Raw genomic sequence first — 14,176 nt, forward strand, 5'->3', positions numbered from 1 at the left:
GCTATAGTTCCTCGAAGACAGAGCCTAAGCTATATTTACTGGTATACAGAGCTTAAGCTATATTTACTCGAAGACAGAGTTTAAGCTATATTTACTATTGGGCAGAGCCTAAGGTACATTTGTTAGTCAGAGCCTAAGCTATATTTACTGGTAGACAGAGCTTAAGCTATAGTTACTCGAAGACAGAGCCTAAGATATATTTACTGGTAAACAGAGCTTAAGCTATATTTACTCGAAGACAGATCTTAAGCTATATTTACTATTGGGCAGAGCCTAAGGTACATTTGTTAGTCAGAGCCTAAGCTATATTTACTGGTCGACAGAGCTTAAGCTATATTTACTGGTATACAGAGCTTAAGCTATATTTACTGCTAGACAGAGCTTAAGCTATATTTACTATTAGGCAGAGCCTAAGGTACATTTGTTAGTCAGAGCCTAAGCTATATTTACTGGTCGACAGAGCTTAAGCTATATTTACTGGTATACAGAGCTTAAGCTATATTTACTGGTATACAGAGCTTAAGCTATATTTACTGGTATACAGAGCTTAAGCTATATTTACTGGTAGACAGATCTTAAGCTATATTAAATATTGGGCAGAGCCTAAGGTACATTTGTTAGTCAGAGCCTAAGCTACAGTATATTTACTGGTAGACAGAGCCTAATCTATATTTACTGGTAGACAGAGCTTAAGCTATATTTACTGGTAGACAGAGCTTAAGCTATATTTACTGGAAGACAGAGCCTAAGCTATATTTACTGGTAGATAGAGCTTAAGCTATATTTACTGGTAGACAGAGCTTAAGCTATATTTACTGGTAGACAGAGCTTAAGCTATATTTACTCGAAGACAGCCTAAACTATATTTACTGGTAGACAGAGCTTAAGCTATATTTACTGGTAGACAGAGCCTAAGCCATATGTACTGGTAGATAGAGCTTAAGCTATATTTATGAGTAGACAGAGCTTAAGCTATATTTACCATTAGGCAGAGCCTAAGGTAAATTTGTTAGTCAGAGCCTAAGCTGTATTTACTGGTAGACAGAGCTTAAGCTATAGTTACTCGAAGACAGAGCCTAAGCTATATTTACTGGTAGACAGAGCTTAAGCTATATTTACTATTGGGCAGAGCCTAAGCTATAGTTACTGGTAGACAGAGCTTAAGCTATATTTACTGGTAGACAGAGCCTAAGCTATATTAAATATTGGGCAGAGCCTAAGGTACATTTGTTAGTCAGAGCCTAAGCTATATTTACTGGTAGACAGAGCCTAATCTATATTTACTGGTAGACAGAGCTTAAGCTATATTTACTGGTAGACAGAGCTTAAGCTATATTTACTGGAAGACAGAGCCTAAGCTATATTTACTGGTAGATAGAGCTTAAGCTATATTTACTGGTAGACAGAGCTTAAGCTATATTTACTGGTAGACAGAGCTTAAGCTATATTTACTCGAAGACAGCCTAAACTATATTTACTGGTAGACAGAGCTTAAGCTATATTTACTGGTAGACAGAGCCTAAGCCATATGTACTGGTAGATAGAGCTTAAGCTATATTTATGAGTAGACAGAGCTTAAGCTATATTTACCATTAGGCAGAGCCTAAGGTAAATTTGTTAGTCAGAGCCTAAGCTGTATTTACTGGTAGACAGAGCTTAAGCTATAGTTACTCGAAGACAGAGCCTAAGCTATATTTACTGGTAGACAGAGCTTAAGCTATATTTACTATTGGGCAGAGCCTAAGCTATAGTTACTGGTAGACAGAGCTTAAGCTATATTTACTGGTAGACAGAGCCTAAGCTATATGTACTGGTAGACAGAGCTTAAGCTATATTTACTATTGGGCAGAGCTTAAGCTATATTACTCGAAGACAGAGCTTAAGCTATATTTACTATTGGGCAGAGCCTAAGCTATATTTACTGGTAGACAGAGCTTGAGCTATATTTACTGGTAGACAGAGCTTAAGCTATATTTACTGGAAGACAGAGCCTAAGCTATATTTACTGGTAGACAGAGCTTAAGCTATATTTACTGGTAGACAGAGCTTAAGCTATATTTACTGGTAGACAGAGCTTAAGCTATATTTACTATTGGGCAGAGCTTAAGCTATATTACTCGAAGACAGAGCTTAAGCTATATTTACTATTGGGCAGAGCTTAAGCTATATTACTCGAAGACAGAGCTTAAGCTATATTTACTATTGGGCAGAGCTTAAGCTATATTACTCGAAGACAGAGCTTAAGCTATATTTACTATTGGGCAGAGCCTAAGCTATATTTACTGGTAGACAGAGCTTAAGCTATATTTACTGGTAGACAGAGCTTAAGCTATATTTACTGGAAGACAGAGCCTAAGCTATATTTACTGGTAGACAGAGCTTAAGCTATATTTACTGGTAGACAGAGCTTAAGCTATATTTACTGGTAGACAGAGCTTAAGCTATATTTACTCGAAGACAGCCTAAACTATATTTACTGGTAGACAGAGCTTAAGCTATATTTACTGGTAGACAGAGCCTAAGCCATATGTACTGGTAGATAGAGCTTAAGCTATATTTACGAGTAGACAGAGCTTAAGCTATATTTACCATTAGGCAGAGCCTAAGGTAAATTTGTTAGTCAGAGCCTAAACTGTATTTACTGGTAGACAGAGCTTAAGCTATAGTTACTCGAAGACAGAGCCTAAGCTATATTTACTGGTAGACAGAGCTTAAGCTATATTTACTATTGGGCAGAGCTTAAGCTATATTACTCGAAGACAGAGCTTAAGCTATATTTACTATTGGGCAGAGCCTAAGATATATTTACTGGTAGACAGAGCTTAAGCTATATTTACTGGTAGACAGAGCTTAAGCTATATTTACTGGAAGACAGAGCCTAAGCTATATTTACTGGTAGACAGAGCTTAAGCTATATTTACTGGTAGACAGAGCTTAAGCTATATTTACTGGTAGACAGAGCTTAAGCTATATTTACTGGTAGACAGAACTTAAGCTATATTTACTGGTAGACAGAGCTTAAGCTATATTTACTCGAAGACAGCCTAAACTATATTTACTGGTAGACAGAGCTTAAGCTATATTTACTGGTAGACAGAGCCTAAGCCATATGTACTGGTAGATAGAGCTTAAGCTGTATTTACGAGTAGACAGAGCTTAAGCTATATTTACCATTAGGCAGAGCCTAAGGTAAATTTGTTAGTCAGAGCCTAAGCTGTATTTACTGGTAGACAGAGCTTAAGCTATAGTTACTCGAAGACAGAGCCTAAGCTATATTTACTGGTAGACAGAGCTTAAGCTATATTTACTATTGGGCAGAGCTTAAGCTATATTACTCGAAGACAGAGCTTAAGCTATATTTACTATTGGGCAGAGCCTAAGTTATATTTACTGGTAGACAGAGCTTAAGCTATATTTACTATTAGGCAGAGCCTAAGGTACATTTGTTAGTTAGAGCCTAAGCTGCATTTACTGGTAGACAGATCTTAAGCTATATTTACTGGTAGACAGAGCTTAAGCTATATGTACTGGTAGACAGAGCTTAAGCTATATTTACTGGTAGACAGAGCTTAAGCTATATTTACTCGAAGACAGAGCTTAAGCTATATTTACTATTAGGAAGTGCCTAAGGTACATTTGTCAGTCATAGCCTAAGCTGTTTTTACTGGTAGACAGAGCCTAAGCTATATTTACTGGTATACAGAGCTTAAGCTATATTTACTCGAAGACAGAGCTTAAGCTATATTTACTATTGGGCAGAGCTTAAGCTATATTTACTCGAAGACAGAGCCTAAGATATATTTACTGGTATACAGAGCTTAAGCTATATTTACTCGAAGACAGATCTTAAGCTATATTTACTATTGGGCAGAGCCTAAGGTACATTTGTTAGTCAGAGCCTAAGCTATATTTACTGGTATACAGAGCTTAAGCTATATTTACTGGTATACAGAGCTTAAGCTATATTTACTGGTAGACAGATCTTAAGCTATATTAAATATTGGGCAGAGCCTAAGGTACATTTGTTAGTCAGAGCCTAAGCTATATTTACTGGTAGACAGAGCCTAATCTATATTTACTGGTAGACAGAGCTTAAGCTATATTTACTGGTAGACAGAGCTTAAGCTATATTTACTCGAAGACAGCCTAAACTATATTTACTGGTAGACAGAGCTTAAGCTATATTTACTGGTAGACAGAGCCTAAGCCATATGTACTGGTAGATAGAGCTTAAGCTATATTTATGAGTAGACAGAGCTTAAGCTATATTTACCATTAGGCAGAGCCTAAGGTAAATTTGTTAGTCAGAGCCTAAGCTGTATTTACTGGTAGACAGAGCTTAAGCTATAGTTACTCGAAGACAGAGCCTAAGCTATATTTACTGGTAGACAGAGCTTAAGCTATATTTACTATTGGGCAGAGCCTAAGCTATAGTTACTGGTAGACAGAGCTTAAGCTATATTTACTGGTAGACAGAGCCTAAGCTATATTAAATATTGGGCAGAGCCTAAGGTACATTTGTTAGTCAGAGCCTAAGCTATATTTACTGGTAGACAGAGCCTAATCTATATTTACTGGTAGACAGAGCTTAAGCTATATTTACTGGTAGACAGAGCTTAAGCTATATTTACTGGTAGACAGAGCTTAAGCTATAGTTACTCGAAGACAGAGCCTAAGCTATATTTACTGGTAGACAGAGCTTAAGCTATATTTACTATTGGGCAGAGCCTAAGCTATAGTTACTGGTAGACAGAGCTTAAGCTATATTTACTGGTAGACAGAGCCTAAGCTATATTAAATATTGGGCAGAGCCTAAGGTACATTTGTTAGTCAGAGCCTAAGCTATATTTACTGGTAGACAGAGCCTAATCTATATTTACTGGTAGACAGAGCTTAAGCTATATTTACTGGTAGACAGAGCTTAAGCTATATTTACTGGAAGACAGAGCCTAAGCTATATTTACTGGTAGATAGAGCTTAAGCTATATTTACTGGTAGACAGAGCTTAAGCTATATTTACTGGTAGACAGAGCTTAAGCTATATTTACTCGAAGACAGCCTAAACTATATTTACTGGTAGACAGAGCTTAAGCTATATTTACTGGTAGACAGAGCCTAAGCCATATGTACTGGTAGATAGAGCTTAAGCTATATTTATGAGTAGACAGAGCTTAAGCTATATTTACCATTAGGCAGAGCCTAAGGTAAATTTGTTAGTCAGAGCCTAAGCTGTATTTACTGGTAGACAGAGCTTAAGCTATAGTTACTCGAAGACAGAGCCTAAGCTATATTTACTGGTAGACAGAGCCTAAGCTATATGTACTGGTAGACAGAGCTTAAGCTATATTTACTATTGGGCAGAGCTTAAGCTATATTACTCGAAGACAGAGCTTAAGCTATATTTACTATTGGGCAGAGCCTAAGCTATATTTACTGGTAGACAGAGCTTGAGCTATATTTACTGGTAGACAGAGCTTAAGCTATATTTACTGGAAGACAGAGCCTAAGCTATATTTACTGGTAGACAGAGCTTAAGCTATATTTACTGGTAGACAGAGCTTAAGCTATATTTACTGGTAGACAGAGCTTAAGCTATATTTACTATTGGGCAGAGCTTAAGCTATATTACTCGAAGACAGAGCTTAAGCTATATTTACTATTGGGCAGAGCTTAAGCTATATTACTCGAAGACAGAGCTTAAGCTATATTTACTATTGGGCAGAGCTTAAGCTATATTACTCGAAGACAGAGCTTAAGCTATATTTACTATTGGGCAGAGCCTAAGCTATATTTACTGGTAGACAGAGCTTAAGCTATATTTACTGGTAGACAGAGCTTAAGCTATATTTACTGGAAGACAGAGCCTAAGCTATATTTACTGGTAGACAGAGCTTAAGCTATATTTACTGGTAGACAGAGCTTAAGCTATATTTACTGGTAGACAGAGCTTAAGCTATATTTACTCGAAGACAGCCTAAACTATATTTACTGGTAGACAGAGCTTAAGCTATATTTACTGGTAGACAGAGCCTAAGCCATATGTACTGGTAGATAGAGCTTAAGCTATATTTACGAGTAGACAGAGCTTAAGCTATATTTACCATTAGGCAGAGCCTAAGGTAAATTTGTTAGTCAGAGCCTAAACTGTATTTACTGGTAGACAGAGCTTAAGCTATAGTTACTCGAAGACAGAGCCTAAGCTATATTTACTGGTAGACAGAGCTTAAGCTATATTTACTATTGGGCAGAGCTTAAGCTATATTACTCGAAGACAGAGCTTAAGCTATATTTACTATTGGGCAGAGCCTAAGATATATTTACTGGTAGACAGAGCTTAAGCTATATTTACTGGTAGACAGAGCTTAAGCTATATTTACTGGAAGACAGAGCCTAAGCTATATTTACTGGTAGACAGAGCTTAAGCTATATTTACTGGTAGACAGAGCTTAAGCTATATTTACTGGTAGACAGAGCTTAAGCTATATTTACTGGTAGACAGAACTTAAGCTATATTTACTGGTAGACAGAGCCTAAGCCATATGTACTGGTAGATAGAGCTTAAGCTATATTTACGAGTAGACAGAGCTTAAGCTATATTTACCATTAGGCAGAGCCTAAGGTAAATTTGTTAGTCAGAGCCTAAGCTGTATTTACTGGTAGACAGAGCTTAAGCTATAGTTACTCGAAGACAGAGCCTAAGCTATATTTACTGGTAGACAGAGCTTAAGCTATATTTACTATTGGGCAGAGCCTAAGCTATAGTTACTGGTAGACAGAGCTTAAGCTATATTTACTGGTAGACAGAGCCTAAGCTATATTAAATATTGGGCAGAGCCTAAGGTACATTTGTTAGTCAGAGCCTAAGCTATATTTACTGGTAGACAGAGCCTAATCTATATTTACTGGTAGACAGAGCTTAAGCTATATTTACTGGTAGACAGAGCTTAAGCTATATTTACTGGAAGACAGAGCCTAAGCTATATTTACTGGTAGATAGAGCTTAAGCTATATTTACTGGTAGACAGAGCTTAAGCTATATTTACTGGTAGACAGAGCTTAAGCTATATTTACTCGAAGACAGCCTAAACTATATTTACTGGTAGACAGAGCTTAAGCTATATTTACTGGTAGACAGAGCCTAAGCCATATGTACTGGTAGATAGAGCTTAAGCTATATTTATGAGTAGACAGAGCTTAAGCTATATTTACCATTAGGCAGAGCCTAAGGTAAATTTGTTAGTCAGAGCCTAAGCTGTATTTACTGGTAGACAGAGCTTAAGCTATAGTTACTCGAAGACAGAGCCTAAGCTATATTTACTGGTAGACAGAGCTTAAGCTATATTTACTATTGGGCAGAGCCTAAGCTATAGTTACTGGTAGACAGAGCTTAAGCTATATTTACTGGTAGACAGAGCCTAAGCTATATTAAATATTGGGCAGAGCCTAAGGTACATTTGTTAGTCAGAGCCTAAGCTATATTTACTGGTAGACAGAGCCTAATCTATATTTACTGGTAGACAGAGCTTAAGCTATATTTACTGGTAGACAGAGCTTAAGCTATATTTACTGGAAGACAGAGCCTAAGCTATATTTACTGGTAGATAGAGCTTAAGCTATATTTACTGGTAGACAGAGCTTAAGCTATATTTACTGGTAGACAGAGCTTAAGCTATATTTACTCGAAGACAGCCTAAACTATATTTACTGGTAGACAGAGCTTAAGCTATATTTACTGGTAGACAGAGCCTAAGCCATATGTACTGGTAGATAGAGCTTAAGCTATATTTATGAGTAGACAGAGCTTAAGCTATATTTACCATTAGGCAGAGCCTAAGGTAAATTTGTTAGTCAGAGCCTAAGCTGTATTTACTGGTAGACAGAGCTTAAGCTATAGTTACTCGAAGACAGAGCCTAAGCTATATTTACTGGTAGACAGAGCTTAAGCTATATTTACTATTGGGCAGAGCCTAAGCTATAGTTACTGGTAGACAGAGCTTAAGCTATATTTACTGGTAGACAGAGCCTAAGCTATATGTACTGGTAGACAGAGCTTAAGCTATATTTACTATTGGGCAGAGCTTAAGCTATATTACTCGAAGACAGAGCTTAAGCTATATTTACTATTGGGCAGAGCCTAAGCTATATTTACTGGTAGACAGAGCTTGAGCTATATTTACTGGTAGACAGAGCTTAAGCTATATTTACTGGAAGACAGAGCCTAAGCTATATTTACTGGTAGACAGAGCTTAAGCTATATTTACTGGTAGACAGAGCTTAAGCTATATTTACTGGTAGACAGAGCTTAAGCTATATTTACTATTGGGCAGAGCTTAAGCTATATTACTCGAAGACAGAGCTTAAGCTATATTTACTATTGGGCAGAGCTTAAGCTATATTACTCGAAGACAGAGCTTAAGCTATATTTACTATTGGGCAGAGCTTAAGCTATATTACTCGAAGACAGAGCTTAAGCTATATTTATTATTGGGCAGAGCCTAAGCTATATTTACTGGTAGACAGAGCTTAAGCTATATTTACTGGTAGACAGAGCTTAAGCTATATTTACTGGAAGACAGAGCCTAAGCTATATTTACTGGTAGACAGAGCTTAAGCTATATTTACTGGTAGACAGAGCTTAAGCTATATTTACTGGTAGACAGAGCTTAAGCTATATTTACTCGAAGACAGCCTAAACTATATTTACTGGTAGACAGAGCTTAAGCTATATTTACTGGTAGACAGAGCCTAAGCCATATGTACTGGTAGATAGAGCTTAAGCTATATTTACGAGTAGACAGAGCTTAAGCTATATTTACCATTAGGCAGAGCCTAAGGTAAATTTGTTAGTCAGAGCCTAAACTGTATTTACTGGTAGACAGAGCTTAAGCTATAGTTACTCGAAGACAGAGCCTAAGCTATATTTACTGGTAGACAGAGCTTAAGCTATATTTACTATTGGGCAGAGCTTAAGCTATATTACTCGAAGACAGAGCTTAAGCTATATTTACTATTGGGCAGAGCCTAAGATATATTTACTGGTAGACAGAGCTTAAGCTATATTTACTGGTAGACAGAGCTTAAGCTATATTTACTGGAAGACAGAGCCTAAGCTATATTTACTGGTAGACAGAGCTTAAGCTATATTTACTGGTAGACAGAGCTTAAGCTATATTTACTGGTAGACAGAGCTTAAGCTATATTTACTATTGGGCAGAGCTTAAGCTATATTACTCGAAGACAGAGCTTAAGCTATATTTACTATTGGGCAGAGCTTAAGCTATATTACTCGAAGACAGAGCTTAAGCTATATTTACTATTGGGCAGAGCTTAAGCTATATTACTCGAAGACAGAGCTTAAGCTATATTTACTATTGGGCAGAGCCTAAGCTATATTTACTGGTAGACAGAGCTTAAGCTATATTTACTGGTAGACAGAGCTTAAGCTATATTTACTGGAAGACAGAGCCTAAGCTATATTTACTGGTAGACAGAGCTTAAGCTATATTTACTGGTAGACAGAACTTAAGCTATATTTACTGGTAGACAGAGCTTAAGCTATATTTACTCGAAGACAGCCTAAACTATATTTACTGGTAGACAGAGCTTAAGCTATATTTACTGGTAGACAGAGCCTAAGCCATATGTACTGGTAGATAGAGCTTAAGCTATATTTACGAGTAGACAGAGCTTAAGCTATATTTACCATTAGGCAGAGCCTAAGGTAAATTTGTTAGTCAGAGCCTAAGCTGTATTTACTGGTAGACAGAGCTTAAGCTATAGTTACTCGAAGACAGAGCCTAAGCTATATTTACTGGTAGACAGAGCTTAAGCTATATTTACTATTGGGCAGAGCTTAAGCTATATTACTCGAAGACAGAGCTTAAGCTATATTTACTATTGGGCAGAGCCTAAGTTATATTTACTGGTAGACAGAGCTTAAGCTATATTTACTATTAGGCAGAGCCTAAGGTACATTTGTTAGTTAGAGCCTAAGCTGCATTTACTGGTAGACAGATCTTAAGCTATATTTACTGGTAGACAGAGCTTAAGCTATATGTACTGGTAGACAGAGCTTAAGCTATATTTACTGGTAGACAGAGCTTAAGCTATATTTACTCGAAGACAGAGCTTAAGCTATATTTACTATTAGGAAGTGCCTAAGGTACATTTGTCAGTCATAGCCTAAGCTGTTTTTACTGGTAGACAGAGCCTAAGCTATATTTACTGGTATACAGAGCTTAAGCTATATTTACTCGAAGACAGAGCTTAAGCTATATTTACTATTGGGCAGAGCTTAAGCTATATTTACTCGAAGACAGAGCCTAAGATATATTTACTGGTATACAGAGCTTAAGCTATATTTACTCGAAGACAGATCTTAAGCTATATTTACTATTGGGCAGAGCCTAAGGTACATTTGTTAGTCAGAGCCTAAGCTATATTTACTGGTCGACAGAGCTTAAGCTATATTTACTGGTAGACAGAGCTTAAGCTATATTTACTATTGGGCAGAGCCTAAGCTATATTTACTGGTAGACAGAGCTTAAGCTATATTTACTGGTAGACAGAGCTTAAGCTATATTTACTGGAAGACAGAGCCTAAGCTATATTTACTGGTCGACAGAGCTTAAGCTATATTTACTGGTAGACAGAGCTTAAGCTATATTTACTATTGGGCAGAGCTTAAGCTATATTACTCGAAGACAGAGCTTAAGCTATATTTACTATTGGGCAGAGCCTAAGCTATATTTACTGGTAGACAGAGCTTAAGCTATATTTACTGGTAGACAGAGCTTAAGCTATATTTACTGGAAGACAGAGCCTAAGCTATATTTACTGGTAGACAGAGCTTATGCTATATTTACTGGTAGACAGAGCTTAAGCTATATTTACTGGTAGACAGAGCTTAAGCTATATTTACTATTGGGCAGAGCTTAAGCTATATTACTCGAAGACAGAGCTTAAGCTATATTTACTATTGGGCAGAGCCTAAGATATATTTACTGGTAGACAGAGCTTAAGCTATATTTACTGGTAGACAGAGCTTAAGCTATATTTACTGGAAGACAGAGCCTAAGCTATATTTACTGGTAGACAGAGCTTAAGCTATATTTACTGGTAGACAGAGCTTAAGCTATATTTACTGGTAGACAGAGCTTAAGCTATATTTACTATTGGGCAGAGCTTAAGCTATATTACTCGAAGACAGAGCTTAAGCTATATTTACTATTGGGCAGAGCCTAAGCTATATTTACTGGTAGACAGAGCTTAAGCTATATTTACTGGTAGACAGAGCTTAAGCTATATTTACTGGAAGACAGAGCCTAAGCTATATTTACTGGTAGACAGAGCTTAAGCTATATTTACTGGTAGACAGAACTTAAGCTATATTTACTGGTAGACAGAGCTTAAGCTATATTTACTCGAAGACAGCCTAAACTATATTTACTGGTAGACAGAGCTTAAGCTATATTTACTGGTAGACAGAGCCTAAGCCATATGTACTGGTAGATAGAGCTTAAGCTATATTTACGAGTAGACAGAGCTTAAGCTATATTTACTGGCAGACAGAGCTTAAGCTATATTTACTGGAAGACAGAGCCTAAGCTATATTTACTGGTAGACAGAGCTTAAGCTATATTTACTGGTAGACAGAGCTTAAGCTATATTTACTGGTAGACAGAGCTTAAGCTATATTTACTATTGGGCAGAGCTTAAGCTATATTACTCGAAGACAGAGCTTAAGCTATATTTACTATTGGGCAGAGCTTAAGCTATATTACTCGAAGACAGAGCTTAAGCTATATTTACTATTGGGCAGAGCTTAAGCTATATTACTCGAAGACAGAGCTTAAGCTATATTTACTATTGGGCAGAGCCTAAGCTATATTTACTGGTAGACAGAGCTTAAGCTATATTTACTGGTAGACAGAGCTTAAGCTATATTTACTGGAAGACAGAGCCTAAGCTATATTTACTGGTAGACAGAGCTTAAGCTATATTTACTGGTAGACAGAGCTTAAGCTATATTTACTGGTAGACAGAGCTTAAGCTATATTTACTCGAAGACAGCCTAAACTATATTTACTGGTAGACAGAGCTTAAGCTATATTTACTGGTAGACAGAGCCTAAGCCATATGTACTGGTAGATAGAGCTTAAGCTATATTTACGAGTAGACAGAGCTTAAGCTATATTTACCATTAGGCAGAGCCTAAGGTAAATTTGTTAGTCAGAGCCTAAGCTGTATTTACTGGTAGACAGAGCTTAAGCTATATTTACTATTGGGCAGAGCTTAAGCTATATTACTCGAAGACAGAGCTTAAGCTATATTTACTATTGGGCAGAGCCTAAGTTATATTTACTGGTAGACAGAGCTTAAGCTATATTTACTATTAGGCAGAGCCTAAGGTACATTTGTTAGTTAGAGCCTAAGCTGCATTTACTGGTAGACAGAGCTTAAGCTATATGTACTGGTAGACAGAGCTTAAGCTATATTTACTGGTAGACAGAGCTTAAGCTATATTTACTCGAAGACAGAGCTTAAGCTATATTTACTATTAGGCAGTGCCTAAGGTACATTTGTCAGTCATAGCCTAAGCTGTTTTTACTGGTAGACAGAGCCTAAGCTATATTTACTGGTATACAGAGCTTAAGCTATATTTACTCGAAGACAGAGCTTAAGCTATATTTACTATTGGGCAGAGCTTAAGCTATATTTACTCGAAGACAGAGCCTAAGATATATTTACTGGTATACAGAGCTTAAGCTATATTTACTCGAAGACAGATCTTAAGCTATATTTACTATTGGGCAGAGCCTAAGGTACATTTGTTAGTCAGAGCCTAAGCTATATTTACTGGTCGACAGAGCTTAAGCTATATTTACTGGTATACAGAGCTTAAGCTATATTTACTGGTAGACAGAGCTTAAGCTATATTTACTATTAGGCAGAGCCTAAAGTACATTTGTTAGTCAGAGACTAAGCTGTATTTAGTGGTAAACAGAGCTTAAGCTATATTACTCGAAGACAGAGCCTAAGCTATATTTACTGGTATACAGAGCTTAAGCTATATTTACTCGAAGACAGAGCTTAAGCTATATTTACTATTGGGCAGAGCTTAAGCTATATTACTCGAAGACAGAGCTTAAGCTATATTTACTATTGGGCAGAGCTTAAGCTATATTACTCGAAGACAGAGCTTAAGCTATATTTACTATTGGGCAGAGCCTAAGCTATATTTACTGGTAGACAGAGCTTAAGCTATATTTACTGGTAGACAGAGCTTAAGCTATATTTACTGGAAGACAGAGCCTAAGCTATATTTACTGGTAGACAGAGCTTAAGCTATATTTACTGGTAGACAGAGCTTAAGCTATATTTACTCGAAGACAGCCTAAACTATATTTACTGGTAGACAGAGCTTAAGCTATATTTACTGGTAGACAGAGCCTAAGCCATATGTACTGGTAGATAGAGCTTAAGCTATATTTACGAGTAGACAGAGCTTAAGCTATATTTACCATTAGGCAGAGCCTAAGGTAAATTTGTTAGTCAGAGCCTAAGCTGTATTTACTGGTAGACAGAGCTTAAGCTATAGTTACTCGAAGACAGAGCCTAAGCTATATTTACTGGTAGACAGAGCTTAAGCTATATTTACTATTGGGCAGAGCTTAAGCTATATTACTCGAAGACAGAGCTTAAGCTATATTTACTATTGGGCAGAGCCTAAGTTATATTTACTGGTAGACAGAGCTTAAGCTATATTTACTATTAGGCAGAGCCTAAGGTACATTTGTTAGTTAGAGCCTAAGCTGCATTTACTGGTAGACAGATCTTAAGCTATATTTACTGGTAGACAGAGCTTAAGCTATATGTACTGGTAGACAGAGCTTAAGCTATATTTACTGGTAGACAGAGCTTAAGCTATATTTACTCGAAGACAGAGCTTAAGCTATATTTACTATTAGGCAGTGCCTAAGGTACATTTGTCAGTCATAGCCTAAGCTGTTTTTACTGGTAGACAGAGCCTAAGCTATATTTACTGGTATACAGAGCTTAAGCTATATTTACTCGAAGACAGAGCTTAAGCTATATTTACTATTGGGCAGAGCTTAAGCTATATTTACTCGAAGACAGAGCCTAAGATATATTTACTGGTATACAGAGCTTAAGC

This window comes from Garra rufa, unplaced genomic scaffold (genome assembly GCF_049309525.1).
Source record: "Garra rufa unplaced genomic scaffold, GarRuf1.0 hap1_unplaced_002, whole genome shotgun sequence".
In the NCBI taxonomy this organism is placed as follows: domain Eukaryota; kingdom Metazoa; phylum Chordata; class Actinopteri; order Cypriniformes; family Cyprinidae; genus Garra; species Garra rufa.